This window comes from Staurois parvus, unplaced genomic scaffold (genome assembly GCF_062004578.1).
Source record: "Staurois parvus isolate SC_StPar_1 unplaced genomic scaffold, SC_StPar_1.0 ptg000056l, whole genome shotgun sequence".
Taxonomy (NCBI): domain Eukaryota; kingdom Metazoa; phylum Chordata; class Amphibia; order Anura; family Ranidae; genus Staurois; species Staurois parvus.
In genome coordinates, this window is record NW_028317852.1 from 10,086,972 (window position 1) to 10,108,584 (window position 21,613).

At 43.1% G+C, this 21,613-nt stretch overlaps 1 protein-coding gene across 3 annotated transcripts in view; it reads left to right on the plus strand.

The window, feature by feature from the left end:
* Nucleotides 1–500: 500 nt before the first annotated feature.
* LOC149469994 (C4b-binding protein alpha chain-like) overlaps nucleotides 501–21,613 on the plus strand; it is a 230,459-nt gene continuing 209,346 nt past the window's right edge. For all 3 annotated transcript variants that reach the window (XR_016311453.1, XM_089668329.1, XM_089668330.1), the window contains exon 1: nucleotides 501–643. The gene's annotated coding sequence lies outside the window, so the exon portion shown is untranslated. The remainder of the gene's footprint in view (nucleotides 644–21,613) is intronic.

The following is a 21,613-nucleotide window of genomic DNA, read 5'->3' on the forward strand; positions in this document are numbered from 1 at the left end:
CGGGGAAATCGCATGTGAATGGGCACCATGGGGAATTTCAGGTGAATGGGCACCACAGGCAAATCGCAGGTGAACAAGCACCACGGGGAAATCACATGCGAACGGGCATCTCGGGGAAATCGCATGCAAACGGGCAGCTCGGGGAAATTGCATGCAAACGGGCAGCTCAGGGAAATCGCATGTGATTGTCCAGCTGCTGTGTTTTAAAAATGTTTTTCCTTTAGTTATACTTTATTAATTAAATCTATTTTGTTTTGCAACAGGTGGTCTTAGCCTGTAAAGGCCGAGCCGCCCGCATTCCTCTAGTTCTCTCCTCTCAGGTTTGTATCTAGTGATAAGACCACTTCTTGCACAATGTTACCAAGGAAATGTGAATCATACACGGAAGTCTCTCCACCCAGCCAGCCAACCAGGAGGAGGAGGAGACGGAGAGCCCAGCTAAAGGGAGACCGGAGCTGCTTTCTTATAGCCAAGGAAAGGAACGGACCAATCAGCTGCTAGTGACAGCAGAAAGGCGGGGCGTACATAATGAGTGTGTGCACTGGTCTTTTAGCATTTCCCTGAATAGCAGCTGAAGGTGTGGAGGGAGGACGGTGTAAAGGACGGAGTTGTCTGTAGCTGACTGACAAGCACCTGCTAAAAGGTAAGTTAACAGGTGTGAGGTGAGGAGCTGTGTGAGCGCCGTGTGTGTGTTTGGTGACCCGGCCGGCACAGCTGTACCAGGCACTGCCCTTTCCTTGAGACACACCTAGTGTGTTTCTTAGTACAGCCACTGGGCTATCCTGGTATTCTTGCCTACGCACATTGAAGTGGAGTTTATCTATTCTAACCAAAAAAAAAATAAAGCAGCTACAAAAACTGTAACTGCTGACTTTTAAAAAAAACAGCCACTAACTTGCCCCACAATCCAGCTGTAAACTCACCGCAGCCGGGTTCACCAGCCATCCTCGGCATCTTCAGTGTGAGCACCCAGCTGTGACAGCTTGCGGCTTCCCAGCCGGGTGGCCACTGCGCATGCGTGGGTAGCGCTGCACATTGTGAATGGATGGTCCTGCAGGCTTCTGGGACCTGTCACGTGTCCTGGGAGAGGGGGGAGGAGAGCTTCTGCTCGGATCGCCTAGGTCAGTGATGGCAAACCCGTGGCACGCGTGCCACAGCCGGTACGCCGAGCCTTATCTGTGGGCACGTCAGGAGAATACCGTATTTTTCGCTCCATAAGACGCAATTTTCTCCCCAAAAAAGGGGGGAAAATGTCAGTGCGTCTTATGGAGCGAACATAGAGCGGCCGGTCCGGTATTTCCACCGCCGCCGTGTCTGAATACCGGGCCGGCCGCTCAGCTCTGCAGTGGGACCGTACCTGTCCCTCTATCCAGCGGCGCGCTGTCTTCCCGGCTTCTGTAGTGTGCGTGACAGCCGGGTCCCAAGTGCGCATGCGCAAGAAGCAGTGCTCTTTGTGAATGGTAAGGCTGTACCTGGGACACATGACAGATCCCAGAAGCCGCCGGACCAATCACAAAGCGCAGCGCTTCTCGACGAGCGCCCACACTACAGAAGCCGGGAAGACAGCGCGCGGCTGGATAAAGGAACAGGTAAGATAAAAAAAAAAACTCTGCGGAAGTAAGAGGGGGTACCTGTCAAATTCAGGTACCCGCTCCCCCTCCCTCCCCAAAGGTCAGCAGTCATCTGTACTGTCCGCAGTCTCTGGTCATCCCTGTGCTGTCCGCAGTCTCTGGTCATCCCCTGTACTGTCCGCAGTCTCTGGTCATCCCCTGTACTGTCCGCAGTCTCTGGTCATCCCCTGTACTGTCCGCAGTCTCTGGTCATCTCCTGTACTGTGTCCGCAGTCTCTGGTCATCCCCTGTACTGTGTCCGCAGTCTCTGGTCATCCCCTGTACTGTGTCCGCAGTCTCTGGTCATCCCCTGTACTGTGTCCGCAGTCTCTGGTCATCCCCTGTACTGTGTCCGCAGTCTCTGGTCATCCCCTGTACTGTGTCCGCAGTCTCTGGTCATCCCCTGTACTGTGTCCGCAGTCTCTGGTCATCCCCTGTACTGTGTCCGCAGTCTCTGGTCATCCCCTGTACTGTGTCCGCAGTCTCTGGTCATCCCTGTACTGTTAATTAGTTTGCACTACTGTACGAGTTGTTTTTTCTAAACCAAAAGCTCGATATTCAGGTTTCATTGCAGTGTTGGCACTTTGAAAGAAATAAGTTGGTTTTGGGTTGCAGTTTGGGCACTCGGGCTCAAAAAGGTTCGCCATCACTGACCTAGGTGGTCGGAGCAGAAGTGGTACACAATCCCCATAGATGTTAATTTATTCACAAGGAAGCAGGAAACTAGTGCTTAACCTCCCTGGCGGTATTCCCGAGTGTAGCTCGGGGTTAATTTTCAGTATCAGAAGCAGTAACCCCGAGCTACACTCGGGAATACCCTGCAGCGTTGCTCAGGGATTCCCTCCAGCACTTGTCCTGCACTCCCGCGATGTCCCCCCTGCAGCATCTCTGGCCATCTCCTCTGGCCGATTCCGGTATCCGTCTTCCGGGTTTCGTTCCCTATGAGCGTCGGGACAGAACCGACAGGAAATTCAAAAATGTAAAAAGTGACATTTACTCAATACACTAAAATCACATAGTAAAACATTACTGTATCAAACCATTTCACATACATATTGTCCCTAGTGATTTGTCCTGTCCCCTGTCTGCATGTTTACTGTTCTTTCTGCCTGGAAACTGAGAAAAGTCCATGGCGTCCAAAAAACGTCCCTTTAGGTCAAAATCGGTTTTAGACCAGCTAGAGAACAGCGATAGTAAATCAGAACCACTTGCAGAATTGAGTGATAATGATTCGTGGGGAAATTCGTCATCAAACACTGAAAACGATTTTGCGACTGAGCTCAACGATGTGCGAACTTGGCGCTATATTTCAAATTTCAGTGTTTTTGGTTTGATTATATTATTGAATTAAATTTATTATTGTTATATTATTTTTTATGATTATTATAATTTATGTTTTCATGTTTCAAATTTTATCCTACCCGGTTTGTTTACTAGACTCTTGTTCGGACAGATTTCAGTGAGTTATTCCTAAAAATTACAGGCCTACAATAAAAAAACAACATATTTCCATGCAAAAAAAGTATCGCTTTGAGCACAGAAATACTGACATAATCAGACCGCTAGGGAGGTTAAAGGGGAACTTCTTTTTTAGTGAGAGCTCCACTTTAACTACTTCTTCAGTACTGGGCACTTTCACCCCTAAATTGGCTAGGCAAATTTTCAGATTTCAGCGTTATCACACAACAATTGACAATTGTGCAGTCATATGAAACTTTTTTTCAAGACCGAGCTTTCTTTTGGTGGTAATTAATCAACATGTGGGTTTTCATTTTGCTTAAAAAAAAAAACAAAAAAAACTGAAAATCTGGGGGAAGAAAAACAACTTTGTGTGTTTCTGTTATAAAATTTAGCACAGAAGTAATTTTAGACTGATGTGTACTGATGGGCACTGATGAGCCGCAGTGATGGGGCTGTACTGATGATCAGTGTAAACAAAGTGCTAACAGCCTTGCCAAGTATCATCTGTCACTTCCTCACACACACAGCATGTAAGGAAAAGACTGCTGATAATCGGCAAGTCTGTTTTATCATGTGATCAACAGTGTCCAATCACAGCTGATCACATGTAAAGGGGCACTGCGATTGGCCCTTTAACGCAATGTGTGAGCAGCTGGACACAGCAGTCACAGAGCGCGCCCATTGTGCTTCCCAGGCGCACTTCGGGAGGACATCGATAGACGCCCTCCCAGAACAAGAGAACTGCACTGTAACTGTCTTTCAGCTATTGCATGGTATTAACCCCTTTGCACTGGAGCCTCCCGGCCCTTTAAGGGTTTCAGGAGCCGGGAGGCGGGGTCTAGGGTCATGTGACCGCCGTGGCACGCTGGGACCGGACATGTGTGCTGGGAGCGCGTAGGGCGCGCCCTCTCAGCACATATGTTCTTTTTTAATAGAACGCAAATGTGCGGCCACTCAGTGTCTAGGCCCAGACGCCGGGAAGCCGCACATTTGCGTTCGGCTGGCGTGAAGAGGTTAAAGTGGTTAAAGAATATGTAAACCCAACATTTCATATTCCTGCTATGTGCCTGCTATACCTTGAAAAACTATCCTGTTCTCTTTGTATTGCTTCCTTTGTGTGAAAACCCTAGTGATCCTGCCAGTCCCTCTGCTTTCCTGTTAAATCCAACCACACTAAGTTTGAGAGCACAGAGTGGTCAGTTTTCTGGCTGTGCTGGGAGCTAATCCAATGATCAGACTTGTCCTGACACCCCCCCCCCCCCCCCCCTTGCTGGGAAGATCAGTTTGCTCTCTCTCCTCCCCTAGCTCTTATGCAGCTAATAACAGAAGGAATGTGATCATTTATAAAAAAAAGGAGAAAAACGTGTTTGTTTTTTTTATATCTATACAAATAATTTCTATTTTAAACTGAATGGGTTGTTTTACAAGGTGAGGGTTTGCATATATTTGAAGTACCTTGGGGGGCTAGAGGAGTACTAAAGAAGTGCCTTCACTGACAAGATATCACACTGAGCGCTCAGTTCACAAAGCTTTAGGCTAGGTTCTCACTTGAGTGTTCCATGTTTGTATGCGTTTACTAAGTGTCGAGCATGTGGTGCTGTTCGTTGTTTATGGCACCCCAAATGCGTCATGGAAAATCTCAATGCAATGTGATTTGACTTGTGGCGTGCTGCTCAAGCGCCGGTAATAAGGCTCTGATGATTCCACATGCAGAGAGTGCAGTCAGAAGTGATCCCATGCACTTGAATGGTCCAAGGTGAACGCCACACACCAAATAGCTCTCAGTGCTTAGGAGAAAAAAAGTGGTCTCAGCTCTGGCTCCTTTGACATGTTTCGCCCCACCCCTGGGGCTTAGTCATAGAGCAGTAACTATTACTAAGTCCCAGGGGTGGGCTGAAACGTGTCTGGGGGCTTGACTTATTGGGAGGAGCTGGAACTGAGGCTGCTTTTCATCTTCTAAGCACTGAGACCTATTTGGTGTGCAGCCTAGAAGCAGAAGCCCAACATCAAAATAGATATATGAGCTACTTTGGAGCAACTTGTTGAAATAAGCATGAAAAAACACGCTATTACAAAATGTTAGTTATGAACCTCGCCTCAGGGCTCATGTAATCCCATGTTCAGTGTGCAGGCCGCATGTGCCTTTATGGCTTGTTTTGGCATGCGTTTTTAGTGGGGTAACCTGTTCGGATGGGCTGCCCATCCACAATACATTGTGGGTGGGCGGTCCAGAAGTACAGTAGTTAAACACACATTTGATTGCATCTGATTTAAGGGCTTGTTTACACCATATTCCCCACGTTCAGTGCGCAGCTACACATGTGTGTGTAAGCTGGTGCAGTTAGCTAGTCTGCCACTATGTGGCTCTTTACCAGGAACTTGCCTGGTTACAGCAGTCAGTGTCATCAGGTGCTAGGTACTTTTTAGGTAGAGCCCTCCTGCAGTGAGGTCAGGGGCGAGTCAGCACCCTTATATAAGTCAGGTAGGGAGGAACACACACTCTTGGGGCATGGGAGCTAAACATCCCAGATCTGTGAGAACATAGCCAGCACACATAGGTCCTGGACAGGGCAGGTAGCTGGGTGAAATGGACCTGTAGTCTCTGTCCCTTTATGAAGTTGGGGACTATGGTGGGTTGCAAAGGCCTTTTAGGCCACAGGGGTGTGGACATTTTTGAAAAAACTACTTGTCCAGGGACTATATCAGGGTCCCAATCTACTTGTCCCTAATGACGATCTACTTGTCCAGATAAAAAAAAAAAAAAATTTAAACCAAAGCCGTATTTAAATCCAAGGTGATTTTAGGATTAAGGATTTAGTGATTTAAAAACAAAAGGGGCTTTATGGCAACTTGTAGTAATTTTAACACTACGCTGTTTATCTCCTCCTCCCTACCTGTCTCCAGCACCGCACTTGGGGACTAGCAGGGAGGAGAGAGACCTTCCAGTGTAATGAGCACCGATTGGCTATTCCTCAGGAAAGGAGAGTGTCTGGCATATCCTTTATCCCTTTTGCTGCCAGAACTGTTTTTTTTTTTTTTTTTTTTTTTTTTTTTTTTTGCACTAGTTTAAAAAAATAATTTTAGGCTTAAAGATTACACAATCCCCCAAACATTATATATTTTCTGAAAGCAGAGACCCCAGAGAATAAAATAGTGGTAGTTTCAAATTTTTATGTTGCATGATATTACCACAAAATTTCAGTTAAATATACAAGTGAGTTCATTTTAGGGCACAAAAAAAAACAATAAATTACCCTATTTTGTTTGTAAAATATAAAAGATGAGGTTGCACCGAGTAAATGGATATCCAACATGTCACTTGCTCTTGGTAAATGGCGATGAACTTCAGAACCCTATATTGGCCTTCAGTACCCTGGCACTGTGTGGAAGCAATCGGCGGCAGCACTGCCACCCGAATACTTCCACCTGACAGGTGAGCCCTGCTGCTTGCCTGCAGTAGGACTAAGGGTAAAAAAAAAAACTACCTGCCCAACGCCCGGGTGTTGGACGATAGTAATTCGACATGGGCCAGGTTGGATTCATGTATTAGGCTATTCTGGATGGTTCTTGTAAGATGGCTGCATATGCTATCACTTGTGACTACTGTGGACCGTCCACTAAATGTGTTTGACTGTGTCATGTCAAGTGGCTCTGAAACGTATGCCTGTAATGTGGCTGTAGTGCTGTTTCCTGAATACTACCAGTAAAGTGCAACAAACAAGTTCATGTGTGGACATTCCTTCTCTGGAAATATAAAGGTCTATGGCTGGCAATCTGCTGATTGCAGGTGACGTGATTTACAGACTGCATGGTAAAAAAAAATAATAGACATGCACATCTTTGCAGTTAAAAACAAATGCGCATATATTAATTTATTTTCAGAAAAAGGTAAGCTTATCCTATGAACGGTCTGTGATACATTCTGCAGAATAAACGTGCAGATCAGCACTAGTGCACTTAGAAAACTGTTGTTTCGGTGATGTCCTGTTGACTCCACAGCGCTGTTATGATAGTGCACAAAAATGCAGACATGTTGCATTTTCATTTAGCACCCTAGAGGGCATTGTTCTGATCTACAGAGACATGAATGAAGAGTAGCTATGTGTAAAGTTAAAAATAAAGGTAAACAGTGGGATGCATTGAAATGTGCATCTCCGTTAGCACAATGTATAAAAAAAAAAAAAAGATATCCCCCTTTCGCTCTCCCTGCTACAGTAGGGAGAGGAGGAGAAGCTGGCTGTGCCACACAGGGAGCCACAGGGGGATCAGTTTCATCAATCAGTACAGCCGGCCTGCATGTCAGGTGTCTGGGGCTCCCTTTTGAACTGATGGGGCCCCATACAGGAGGGACAACTGTACTTCCTTATAGGTGGCCCTGTATATACACACAAAGGGACTGTGAGAGATTAATTGTAAACTGGAAATTTCTTTGAGTTAAACAAGATGAATACTGTTCTGTTGAAATGAGAGACAACAAAGTGACTAAAATACTGTCCCATTATTACAAAGAATCCCTTTTAATTCAGCTTTCTTTAACAAGTGGACACAACACATTACGCAGTCTTGCACTCTTACAACATTGGCTGTCTACTTTTGTTCACATAACAGCCTAGAGCTGAAATGAGAGTAGGGGCTGGATTATCACTGGTCACTGATCCCAGGTCTGAATGGCGGAGTATCTCCCTGCTAGAGCCACCAGCCCAACATGTATTATTTGTACTGGCCTTTGGGGGTGAATGCCACTCTGACCCTGAGCTAAGGCCTCCCCTGCGGTTATGACCTTTGTATCTTTATCAAGGGAACTATATAAAAACCTCCTACTTAACACAACTCCCCAAACAAAGAGTGAATAGCTGTGGTTGCCAACAACCTGTGATTGACGTCTATAGGCTCAGTGGCTGCAGCTAGCCACTCAAACCTATAAAAACTGCCTTTTAGGCTACTTTCACAGTGATCCTAGCAAAAATGCATATGTGTTTTTGCTGTGTTTGTACCGCGTTTCTTACAAATCTTCAAGGAGGTGAATACTTTTTATGGACACTGTAACCAGAATAGAAGAGAACTGACCATGGTTGCTTGTAGTCATAAATGTATGTATGTAGTACTACAGTAACTAAGTAGTACTAGGATTCTCTCATCTGACGAATGTTGATAAGCAGGACCAGATATCTGCATTACCAAAATAGATCGTGGCCTAGAGCTGGCAGAGCTGCCAACTACTTTCTTGCGTATAACAAAATGTTTTAGAAAGGTTCCATGCCTACCCTTGCAAAACGGCTGTTTCCAAACTACTGGACCGTGCACAGAATTTCTATTTTTGGTTTAATAATAGGCTATGCTTCTAGTTCACCCTCCCTGGGTTTGTACATTACCGTAACTGCTAGCAGAGTAAAGCAGTTGGTTGCCCTACTCTAATTGTTTTAGTGGTACTTGCATACATCTACACACATTATATACAGCACACACACTCTCTTGTGCATGGGTACAAGAAATGCAGAGAACATTTCTAAAAAAGGTGGCAGATATGTTTTGACTTTGTGTTAACCATGTCCTACTCTTTTAAAACCCACCAAAAACATTTTGGCTATACATAAAATTTTAAGATAGTTTATTCTGCCTACATTTCGCCTCCACTGGTTGCTCCTTCCCCCATTACCAAAATGCTAATGAAATATTTCTAAGAAGCCTTTCCTGTTCGTTACATACTTTGTTTCTGACACAGTGACATCATCACTGGGTCTCTGACTCTCTATGTAATGCAGACAAATCATGACTGTTGGGAGGGACCAGCAGACAGGAACAGCAGCATTATGGCAGAAATAATGCTTGACGCATGTAAATGTGCATTAGCACTAGGCACGTTTAGTGCTTGAGTGTATATTCGTTTCAGTGGCCAGAAAAAATAATATTCTGGCCAATGAAATGAATTAACGCCCAAATGCTTAATGCGGCTAAACACGTTCACAAGCTTCAATTGCTTTTCCTGCCAAAATGCCCCTGCCACACACCGCAGGTGTTTTAGAACAGGTGTCAATGCACCCAAAAGATATGATATGAAAGATAGGATCGGTCCTTGCAGAAGATTCAATGAAGTGGTGTTGGTAAGCCTTTAGTAACTCCTACTTCAGTGATGTTTTCCCACAGACTTTTTGAAGTCTTCGCATATAAACTGTTTTCTTAAAATCTGATTTGTGTTCTGATATTAACATTCATTTAAAGCTACTTTTTTCTTTTTTCATTTGTATAAAGAAGGGAAGGTTAGAATCTGTCATGTTTGTATTGCTGTCCGTAGCTGTGGTTATCAGGACAAACAGAGGGTGATGTTCCCGAGCATTGTCTCTAGCACTAAAAGTGAAAGAAAATCCAAAAATGTGCATTTTCAAAGGAACAATAAAAGCAGGGAAATCACTTCTGCTGGGGTTCCACTGTTAACTGTCTGTTCCTTCTTTGTAAGAGATCTCCTCCCACTTCTTATCTGTAGAGACAGAAATGAAGGAAAACCTCCACAAAGGGACACAGATAAAAAAAAAAAGGAAGGGCGTTTTAACCATCCCCTGCTTTATCAAAAGCCATCAAAAAGATTTGGGATTTAGAAATAGAAATACTCTTAAGTTCCATTGACGTTTCTTGTAGTGATAAGGTGACAAAAATCAGCTGTTACCATGTTACCACAAAGCACATCAGAGCACATGATTTAATACCAGACAACAAAGTCACACTGCAGTGCACCATAACACACAAGTATGGTGGTGCGCTGTATTGAAATAAAAAATGGGTCAGTTCCATTTTCTTCATACAGTAGACTGCATGCCAGCCCGTCGAAAAATTTTACTACCCAGGGCCCCACTCTACGCGTCTTGTCATCCGACGTCCTAACAGACACATAGAGTGGGACCCTGGTAGTGACGTCACCACATGGGTTAGCTGTCTGAGTATACATAGACCTGTTTGTTTTATCTTCTACTGATGTTTTAATTGTGAGTGGTTTTATATGAATTTGGATGAATAAATATTTTGTATAGTTTTACGCTATGTGGATTCCTTTTTCTTTCTCCTCCGTGTCCTATTCATCATATATTCAATCATCTGAAGTCTGTTGCTACAGAGTATTGCTCCCAGAGCACAAGCGATTATAGCTGGTGTATTTCTCACCAGCATGGAGCTCTGGTGAGTGAATTCAATCTATTTGGTGGTGGATTATCACTTGGGTTAACATCATACAAGATAACGAATTTTGAAGATTGGAACACCTCACCATTGTTTTACTGATTGTTTCACCTATTGTCTCACAAATGTATTGACTATTTAACATCAAACCATAAACAAAAGTGCAAAACAAATTGTGAGAAAGTGTCCAAAAGAAAAAAAGTCAATCATTTTAAGATCTGAGAATGTTATGCTTTGAACAGTTTCCCACACTTTTTTTTCTTTATTACAAGTTTTAGCACTTTTGCATCATTAGAGATATTTTTTGGATAGAGTACTATGTAGCGCCTTGGTTGTTTGCCATGGTTGGGTTTAATAAATTGTTCTCCCATAGGTTTTACGTTTGGTTCACGAATTGTTTCACAAATTGATTTTTTTCTTTTCTTTTGAACACTTTCCCACACTTTTTTAAAACATTTTTTGGATATTTTTGTTGAAGTTAATCACTCCAAGATATATTATTAGTTTGCTATGTTTTTGAATAGTTTTCCACACATTGTAGTTTTGGACACTTTCCCACACTTTTTTATTGTTGTTTTTCAGCACTTTTGTATTAAAATAGATATTTTTGGGAAGAGCACTATTCTTTGCTTAAGCGCTTAAAGTTCTTCATGTTAAACAATGGTTGTATTTTCTATAATCTTTAGTTTTTCATTCAAGATTGTGGAAATGCAATTGAAGAATATCTGCTTTCTATTAAAACGTAGTGACTTCCTGTTTTCTATAAAGCAAGAAATTGACCCTCAAGACACTTGTTTTTGTCTAGAGGGAATAGAAAGAGCCATCATACTTATCTTATCCTTTGCTTCTCCGGCAGCTGGCTCTCTTCTATGCTATCCAATGCTAGGATGCATGACTGCATTTAGAATTGTGGACAGGCTGAAAGTTTACAGTACTCTACAGCCCAGGTCTGCAACCCATGGATGTGAGGTGACTGGTAGATTGCCTGGGCTTGCCGACCTGCTGCCACAGTGCATAGATGAACGGCTAGGAGTGCAGAGGAAGCACAGGGACTACTTCCAGTCATATAGCTCACCTGGCTCTGGCCGTGGGAGGGAGTGGGCAGCCGAACAAGCCAACGCCTTGTCTATAGTGCTGGCTCAGTTATCAGGTGGAGTGATACGAACAACCCCCCGCCTCTTATTTCTGATAGTGGTCTCCACAGATGCTAGCAGCACTGCACGAAGGCTAAGGTCAGCTACAAGGTCTTACACTTGGCATAATGGCACAGTAGCAGCTAAGTGGCACTGGGCACAATAGCATCTTTATGCTGTTGTGTCCATATAGCTGCTGCTGAGCCCTTATAGATGCACAATAGCAGTTATATGGACACAACAGAATAAATATGCCATTGTGCCCATATAGATGCACAATATCATATATATATATATATATATATATTATGAAACACCAGCATCTTTATGCTGTTGTGCCCATATAACTGCTATTGTGCCCATATAGATGCACTATAGCAGCTACAGTGGGGAAAATAATTTTTTGATTCCCTGCAGATTTTGGAAGTTTGCCCACTTACAAAGAAATTTAAAGGTCTATAATTTTTATCGTAGGTGTATTTTAAATGATGGAGACAGAATATCAACCAAAAATCCAGAAAAAAACATGATACAAATGTTATAAATTGAGTTGCAATTCCGTGAGTAAAAAGTATTTGAGCCCCAAGCAAAACATGACATAGTACTTGGTAGAGGCCCTTGTTGGCAAGCACAGAGGTAAGATATTTTTTGTAGTTTACCAGGTTTGCACACATCTCAGGAGGTCCCCAAGTGTGAACTTTACAGATCTTCTCTGAATCCTTAAGGTTTCTTGGCAACTCGAAGTTTCAGCTCCCTCCATAAATGTAGAATTAAGGTCTGGAGACTGGCTAGGCCATTCCATGACCTTAATGTGCTTTTTCTTGGGCTACACCTTTGTTGCCTTGGCGGTGTGTTTTGGGTCATTGTCATGCTATCCATGACCCATCTTCAGTGTTCTGGCTGAGGGAAGAAGTTTCTCATCCAAGGTTTATACATTAATACTCTGTGATCTGTAGGACACCTTCCTCCTATGGAGGAGTATCCTCTAAATACACATTCCAATATTAATAAATATACACCTTCCCCCTCTCAATAAAACATATATATTTTGTCATTCAGTGGTATATATTTCACTAATTTATGATATAACCAAAATATACACTGTTGCCAAAAGTATTGGGATGCCTGCCTTTACACGCACATGAACTTTAATGGCATCCCAGTCTGTAGGGTTCAATATGGAGTTGACCCACCCTTTGCAGCTATAACAGCTTCAACTCTTCTTCTGAGAAGGCTGTTTACAAGGTTTAGGAGTGTGTCTATGGGAATGTTTGACCATTCTTCTAGAAGCGCATTTGTGAGATCCGGCACTGATGTCTGATGAGAAGTCCTGGCTTGCAGTCTCCGCTCTAATTCATCCCAAAGGTGTTCTATTAGGTTGAGGTCAGGACTGTGTGCAGGCCAGTCAAGTTCCCCCACCCCAAACTTGGTCATCCATGTCTTTATGGACCTTGCTTTGTGCACTGGTGTGCAGTCATGTTGGAACAGGAAGGGGCCATCCCCAAACTGTTCCCACAAAGTTGGGAGCATGAAATTGTCCAAAATGTCTTGGTATGCTGACGCCTTAAGCGTTCCCTAGACTGGAACTAAAGAGCCAAGCCCAACCCCTGAAAAACAACCCCACACCCTAATCCCCCCCTCCACCAAACTTTACACTTGGCACAATGCAGTCAGGCAAGTACCATTCTCCTGGCAACTGCCAAACCCACACGTTCATTAGATTTCCAGACAGGGAAGCGTGACTTTTCACTTCATAGAACATGTCTCCACTGCTCTAGAGTCCATTGGCAGTGTGGTTTACACCACTGCATCTGACGCCTTGCATTGCACTTGGTGATGTAAGGTTTGTATGCAGCTGCTTGGCCATGGAAACCCATTCTATGAAGCTCTCTATGCACTGTTGTGCTAATCTGAAGGCCGCACAAAGTTTGGTGGTCTTTAGCTATTGACTGCAGACAGTTGGAGACTTCTGCGAACTGTGCACTTTCGCATACATTTACCCCGCTCTGTCATTTTACGTGGCCTACCACTTCGTGGCTGAGTTGCTGTTGTGTCCAGTTGTTTTCACTTACTTATAATACCACTAATTGTTGACTGTGGAATATTTTCCAAGGAAATTTCACCGATGGACCATTTGCACAGGTGTATCAAAGTACCACACTTGACTTCACTTCTGAGAGCGACCCATTCTTTCACAAATGTTGGTAGAAGCAGTCTGCATGCCTAGGTTTTTGATTTTATACACTTGTGGCCATGGAGGTGATTGGAACACCTGAATCCAATGATTTGGAGGGGTATCCCAATACTTTTGGCAATCTAGTGTGTATAACTATCCCCTTGTGCAGATTATACATATAGTGCAATCCCAATCTGCAAGTCTTTGCAAAAGTGCATAAACGCATAAGAACCACCCACAGTACGTTTACTGCTGCAGGGCGGCCCCTGTGCGCAAAATCACGTATACATACATGATTCACGCTCCTGCTGTTTTCACAGGCCCGCGGATGTCCTGATTTGATCCCCGAGGCATCAATCATCTGATTTGGGCCAGTGATGCCCGCGCACGTCAGATGATTGATCCCTGTCCTAGTGATGAAATCTTCTCTCTTCGGGCACATTCTGTCCCAGAGAGTGAAGAATCAACATAAAACTGAGTGAAAGCACTACACAATTACAGTTTAAACACATTTAACCCTTTGATCGTCTTCCCCCCCCCCCCCAGTTAACCCCTTCATTGTTTTGTCACCAGTGTCATTAGTACAGTGTACAGATTTTTTTTGCTGATATACTGTATTAGTATCACTGGCGGATCAATATCTTTGGTCAGATCAGCACTATACCAGGGTACACATTAGTATAGCGTCCCCAAAAACCGTGTTAGCGGGATCACCCCCGGCACCTGCCAGCACCTGCATTTAGCCCCTACGCTTACCCCCCCCCCCCCCCCCGGTTTAAGCAGTCCCTGACATCCAGGTGTTCTTTTTGCCCGTGAGTCGCACTAGGTACCTATAAATTTAGTGGCCAAAAGGTACACTAGTAAAGAGGCCTACAGGATTCTGAGCATGTCAGGTGAAAGCAAAGGGAAAGACTCACTGACAGAATCCAGCTCAGAATGCGAACCTGTAGACCGCAGCGGCACCCTGACAGCTCAGACAAGGGAGAAGAGGTCCCTGCTAACATCAGGCGTACCCAACCCCGTTCCCAGGTTGCTGAGATGTTACAAATACATGACTCTCATATGCAGCAGAGTGCCAGTACTAGTGCCACTCTACCTTTTGGTGAACTGGCGAGCACCAGCGGCCTAGTATATCCTGGTCTTTTTTTTTTTTTTTATACCAGCACTGCAGTATCACTTGGTGACATGGCTAGTCCCACAAGTGCAGTGCAAGCTGGTACGGTGGCAAGCACAAGTAGTGTCCCGCAGCCACCAAGAATTTGCACACAGGCCCATAGAGCCCCTAGTGTCCTTCCGGACATGCTTGCAAATCCAGCTGCAGGCTTCATCCTGGTATTGTTTGTTTTTTTTTGTTTTTTTTCTCAGCTGACGATGGGCTTTCATGTAAAAGCTATCCTAGTGGCTAATTAGCTGCAGGATTGCTATTACAAGCAGCGGAAGAATATGCCCCCCTCCCCTGCTGCCTTCCATGGCCTTCTCGGGCAGTCCCGTGCCATTGGGGGAACCTGAGAATACAGCCAGTGTTTCTGCCAGCTGACCATAGAGCTGATTGGAGACCGGAATGATGCCCATCATCTCTATAGTCTATGAAATCGGAAGCTACGAGCATTTCATCACTTCAGTTTTACAGGACATAAACCGTGCCATTTGTACATTGGGAAATCGTCTGATCACACCGATCTTGGTGAGATTAGATAATGTAAGGGCAGAGGAGATATCTAGAGTCTGATAGACCCCAGATTTCTCAAAAAAGAATATATCACAATGCCCACTGAAGTTTTAGGGGATATTTGCATTCCCTGTGATAGCATTAAAAGTGATCAAAAAAAAGAAATGAAAGGGACAGAGTAAAAATAACTTTAAAACAATCGGTTACCCCTGCACGCGCACTTGCTTGCGTGAGCATTGACCCCATCCCAGTATGTAAACCACGATTGCACCATGCATGTGAGGTATCGCCACAAACGTCAGATCAAGGGCAGTCATTCTGGCACTAGACCTCCTCTGTAAATCTAAAATGGTAGCTTGTAAAGGCTTTTAAAGTGTTGCCTATGGATATTAAAAATGTATGCCGTTTGTTGCCATTGCACGGGGCATGTTTTAAAGCATGTCATGTTTACTCAGCATAGCATCATCTTTTATAAGTTTACCAAATAATTGGCCAATATATTGTGTTTTTGTGCATTAAAATTAAAAAGTGTATTTTAAAAAAAAAAAAAAATTATGTTTGAAAAATTGCTGCGCGAGTACTATGTGACAAAAAAGTGTAGCACCCACCATTTTATTAACTAGGGTGTCTGCTTTAAAAAAATAATGTTTTGGGGTTCAAAGTAATTTCCAAGGAACAATACTGATTGTTCACATGAAAAAAAGTGTCAGAAAAGGCTTGGTCTTCAGGTGGTTAGAGTGAGTGATGTGTGGCATAAACTTCTAATGCTGGACATAAAATGCCTCCACCCCCCAAAATGACCCCTTTTTGGAAAGTAGACACCCCAAACTATTTGCTGAGAGGCATGGAGTCAATAAAAGAATTTTATTTTTTTAAGTATGGGGAAACCACATATGAGACTATTTGGCAGTCTAGCCAAGTACAGGACCCCAAAATCCAATAAGCACCTTCAGGCTTTTAAAGGGCTTTATTTCCTCATTACACTTCCAGACTACCTATCACAGTTTTGGAGGCCCTGAAATGCCAAGATAGCACCACACTCCCCCCAAATGACCCATTTTTGTAAAGTAGACCCCCCATGGAATTTGATAAGAAGCATTGTGAGTATTTTGCAGATCTCGTTTGTTGCCACAAGTTTTTGGAAAATGAAGACAACAAAACCATATTATTTTTTTTTTTTTTTTATATATATATATATATATATATATATATTTCAAAACCTTTTGAGAAAAAATGAGATCTGCAAAATACCACGCCTCTTTTTAAATTCCTTGGGGTGTCCACTTTCCAAAAATGGGTAATTTTGGGGGTTTTGGTGCTATCCTGGCATTGCAGGACCTCCGAAACTGTGATAGGTAGTCAGGAAGTGAAATGGGGAAGTTACTCGCCTTCAATTTCCAAAAACTTGTGGAAAAAAAAACTTCCATGGACTCAATATGCCTCTCAGCAGATAGCTTAGAGTGTCTACTTTCCGAAAAGGGGTCATTTGGGGGTGTTTTGAACTGTCCTGGTATTTTAGCACCTCAAGAAATGTGATGGGCAGTCAGAAAGTAAAAGCTTCCATTATCTATACCACAGTTGTCAAACACAAGGCCTGCGGGCCGAATCCAGCCCTCCAGGCCATTTCATGTGGCCCTTGCACCTCTCCTGCAGTTACCCCCTTGTCTCCGGGCCCACCTTGTCTCAGCAGTCGGCAGCAGAGAGAATATAACTCCTCTGCCAAATCCTGCACCTCTCAGTGCAGCACTCCCTCATCTCTGCCTCCCCTGGTCTCCGCATTCAGCAGACTCTGGTAACTGACTCCACTCCTCCTCTGCTCCTCCTCTAGACCCTGCACTTTCTGCTTTCCGGATCTGCCCCCGAAGAGGGTGCACGGTGATGTTGGGGAGGGTGTGGTATTCTTGACAGCTGATGTAACGGGGGATGGGGTGCTTTAGACATCTAGTCATGCAGACACAACCAGCCCTTTGAGGGCAACAATAATGCTGATATGGCCCTCAATGAAATGGAGTTTGACACCCCTGTTCTATAGTTTGCTTTTGTGTGAAAGTTATAGCATCTACAATCAATACACACTTATTGGGATTTTTTTTTCTTTTTACCAAAAACATGTAGCAGAATACATTTTGGCCTAAATTTTATGATGATATTTGAGTTGGATTTTTTTTATGAGAGAAATGAGAAAATATCCATTTTCAAAATTGTTTATAGCTCAAAAAATAAAGCACACAGGTGATCAAATACCACTGAAAGAAAGCTCTATTTGTGTGGAAAAAAAAGTACATATATTTAATTTGGGTACAGCATCGCATAACTGCGCAATTACCAGTTGAAATAGTGCAGCGCCAAATAGCAAAAAAAAGCCTGGTCATTAAAGGGGGTAAATCCTCAGGATGACAAGTGGTTAATGAGTGCAGTCCATATAAAGTGCTCTTTTAACCAATATGAATGGTGCAATGTTCCTCCGAGGGGGAAGGTGTATATTTATTAATAGTGGAATGTGTATTTAGAGGATTCCCCTCCATAGGAGGAAGGTGTCCTACAGTTTAGAGTATTAGCATATTTTTTACACATTGTATAATGGATTTACAAGAGCACTAGTAATTAATGTGGATTGTGTTTTTAGGGGGAGGAGTTTTGTAGCACCATAATACAATTTTGATAATTTCACATTTACGTCCCATTGGCTATAAAGGGGTGTTGGGCGACTACCTTTTATAGTTTGGGTATTGATCCAAGAGTGCGGACATTGTATTTGTATTGAGATAAACCAAATTACCGATTCATACCACTGCTCAACAAAAAAAGTTTCATTTTTTTTTCCCTCAGCCACAAATCTAGCTCACTACCTCTAACCACAACTTTCGTTTTATGGTTTTCTTTTGGTGATTCTGCCTTTTAAGAATTATTTTTCTATATATATTTTACAGGCAAAGTAATCTAAACAAGCAAAGTAAGTGTAAGCACGAAATTAATTCTTTGAGTGTTTACATTGAAGTCTAAGGCCCTCAAGTCACATGAAAGTCTGACCAAAGTAGTGCAGAAACTACTTTGAAGTTGCAAAGATATGAATGGCACCCATTGGGAAACATGGGGGGGGGGGGTTTGACTTGTCATGGACCCAAAAGTCGCATGATAAGTCGCAGAAGTGTGAATGGAGCCTAAACCCCAAACCACTTATCCGAATCCTCCAGCACACTATCCTCTGCTAGTACTAGAAGCCATTAACTTCTAAATGTTCCATGTACCGCTCACCAGTCATATGACCACTTCTTGCTTTTTGAAGCTATGGCACTGATCTTTTAAGACTACAGGCCCCTATGCAGATCCTGTAATTTATACAATTGAGAGCCTATGGGCTCATCACGAGGAAGAAATATGGCCAGTAAAAGGACTCTCCCACATTACAGACAAGAAAAAAAGAAAAATTGGGACCTGGCTTATTGTGACCTATTTCAGTCACAAAAGCAAAGTAAACAAAAGCCCCTGTCATGATGAAATAAATATGGTGGCTGCCACTGCAGTTTTACAACAGAAATTGCAGACTTACTACTTGGAGAGCTGGCACCCATTGACAACTAACAATCAGTGACTCATCGCTGCCTGTTCAGCTGTCAGCATAGGATGATGAGTAAACATGGCCAGTAACAAACAATGTAAATATGGCCAGTAACAAACAATGGTGACAGTGTGAAAAAACAGTGTATGGTGTCACCCATTCCCTCCCCCCAATTCAAACTAGTCCCTCAAGTTTTAAGGGAGACCCCATTTAAAAAAAAAAAAAATGGCATGGGGTCCCCTCCAAATTTTAGACTCTATACCAGACCATTCAATATTCAAGTCTGGTTTGAATTTTAATGGGGAACCTATTGCAAAAAAAAGAAGAAAAAATCCTGAGGTCAACCCTAAGCCATGGGGGCTCTATGCCAGGCTCTCATGCAGTCTGGGTGGCTAGGAAAGGGAAGGGGAGGGGGAGCATGTGTGATACTCTCTAAACTATACCAGGCCACATACACTCAACATGGAGGAGTACCTTAACCACTTTTCCCTCTGCCCTGTAGCAGTTTTACTTTTATGCAAACTTTTTTAACAGAAACAAAGAAAAAGTGTGTTTGTGTGTGTGTATTTTTTTTTTTTTTTTATTTAAAAATTTAGCAAAAAATAAAAATCCCAGTGGTGATTAAATACCACCAAAAGAAAGCTCTAGTTGTGTGAGAAAAAAATTATAAAATATATAGTTTGGATACAGTGTTGCATGACCACGCAATTGTCAAAGTGTGAGAGCACTGAAACCTGAAAATTGGCCTGGGCAGGAAGGGGGTAAAAGTGCCAGGTATTTGAAGTGGTTAAGCTATATTTTACTGCCAATAGAAAAGAGAAAAAAATTTTAACCTCCTTAGCGGTAATCCCGAGTGTAGCTCGGGGTAAAATTTCTATACCAAGAGCGGTAACCCCGAGCTACACTCTGGCTTACCATGCGACGTTGCTCAGGGGGTCCCTGCAGCACTTACCTTGTCCTTCGCTCCCGCGATGTGTCCCCTGCAGCGTCCCCGGCCATCTCCTCTGGCCGATGCCGGCATCCGGCTTCTGTGTTCCGGTCCCTGTGACGTCGGGACGTACGGGCGCTGGAACCGGCGGGAAATTTGACATTTTTAAAAAATTTCATTTTTGCTGTCATTGCTGTTTCAATGCATTTCACATACATTTTGTCCCTAGTGCTTTGTCCTGTGCCCTGCCTGCATTTTGAATGTTCTTTCTGCCTGGAAAGTTAGAAAAGTCCATGGCGTCCAAAAAGCGTCCCTTTTATGTCAAAAGCGGTTTTAGAACAGCGATAGTAAATCAGAACCACTTGCAGAATTGAGTGACAATGATTCGTGGGGAAATTCGTCATCAGACACTAAACGATTTTGCGACTTTGCTCAGCGATGTGCGAATTTGCCTCTGTATTTCAAATTTCAGTGTTTTTGGTTTGATTATATTATTGAATTAAATTTATTATGATTATATTATTATTTTTTATGATTATTTATTAAATTATAATTTATGATTTTGTGTTTCAAATTTTATCCTACCCGGGATGTTTAATAGACTCTTGTTCGTACAGATTTCAGTGAGTTATTCCTAAAAATTACAGCCTACAATAAAAAAACTACATATTTCCATGCAAAAAAATGGTTCCGCTTTCAGCACAAAAAAATCAGAAAGAATCATACCGCCGAGGAGGTTAACTGCTTCCTCACCGTCCTATAGCAGAAATACTGCTACAGGGTGGCACGGGTGCACAAATGTGTGTGTGTGTGTGTATAGCCTACATGCGCCACCATTCGCAGTCTGGTCTGTCAATCACCGGGTCCTAGCTGGTGATTTCTCGCTGGCACCCAGTGATCACCGAGTATCTCCGACGGGGGAGAGATCTGTTTATAAACAACACAGGTCTCTCCCTGGTCAGCTCCTGCACACTGCTTTGTATGGCTCTGCATAGCCACAGGAATATGCATTGTCTATTATTAGAGCATATTTTAGCATTATCTGTTAGATTGTTATATGGTTATCTTTTGGCATAGATGGTGAAGAGACTATGGATGGCTGCCTTGTTTGGGCCACCTTTTGGGCAGATGTGTGGCTAGTAGCGCTGCTACACATCTCTGTGAACCATAAGGCTGTGCGGTCCATTTGTGGGAAGGAGGTTTCCTCTAGGGGCTGCTCCCTGTTGGGGAACCCCCTTGGTTGCGCTGGATACCCTGTACGCTCTCTTGCAGGCGCACCTCTGTGCCATTCTACTGATTACCATTGCCAGTCTCCAGCACCGCACATGGGGACTAGCAGGGAGGGGAGAGACCTTGCAGTGTAATGAGCACCAATTGGCTGCTCCACAGGAAAGGGGAGTGTCGGGCTTATTTTTTACCTCTTTCACTGCCAGAGCCCTTTTTGCATTTTTTTGCACAAGTTTAAAAAATCATTTTAGGCCTGAATATTACACAACACCCCCAAACATTATATATTTTCTGAAAGCAGAGACCCTAGAGAATAAAATAGTGGTAGTGCCAATTTTTTATGTCGCATGATGTTACTGCAAACGTTCAGTAAAATATACAAGTAAGTTAGTTTTAGGGCATTAAAAAAAAAAGCAACAAACTACCCTATTTTTTTTTTTTTTGTAAAATATAAAAGAGGTTGCAGCGAGTCAATGGAGATCCAATTTGTTATACCTTAAATTTGTACGTGCTCATAAAATGGCAACAAACTTCAGTATCCTATATTTTCTATAGGTCGACACTTTTAAAGCTCCTTATAAATCATCAGTTTAGTGTTACGGAAGATGTCTGGTGCTAGAATTATTGCTCTCATTCTGATGTGCACGGCGATTATGTGACGTGTAATGCAATCAACGTTTTTC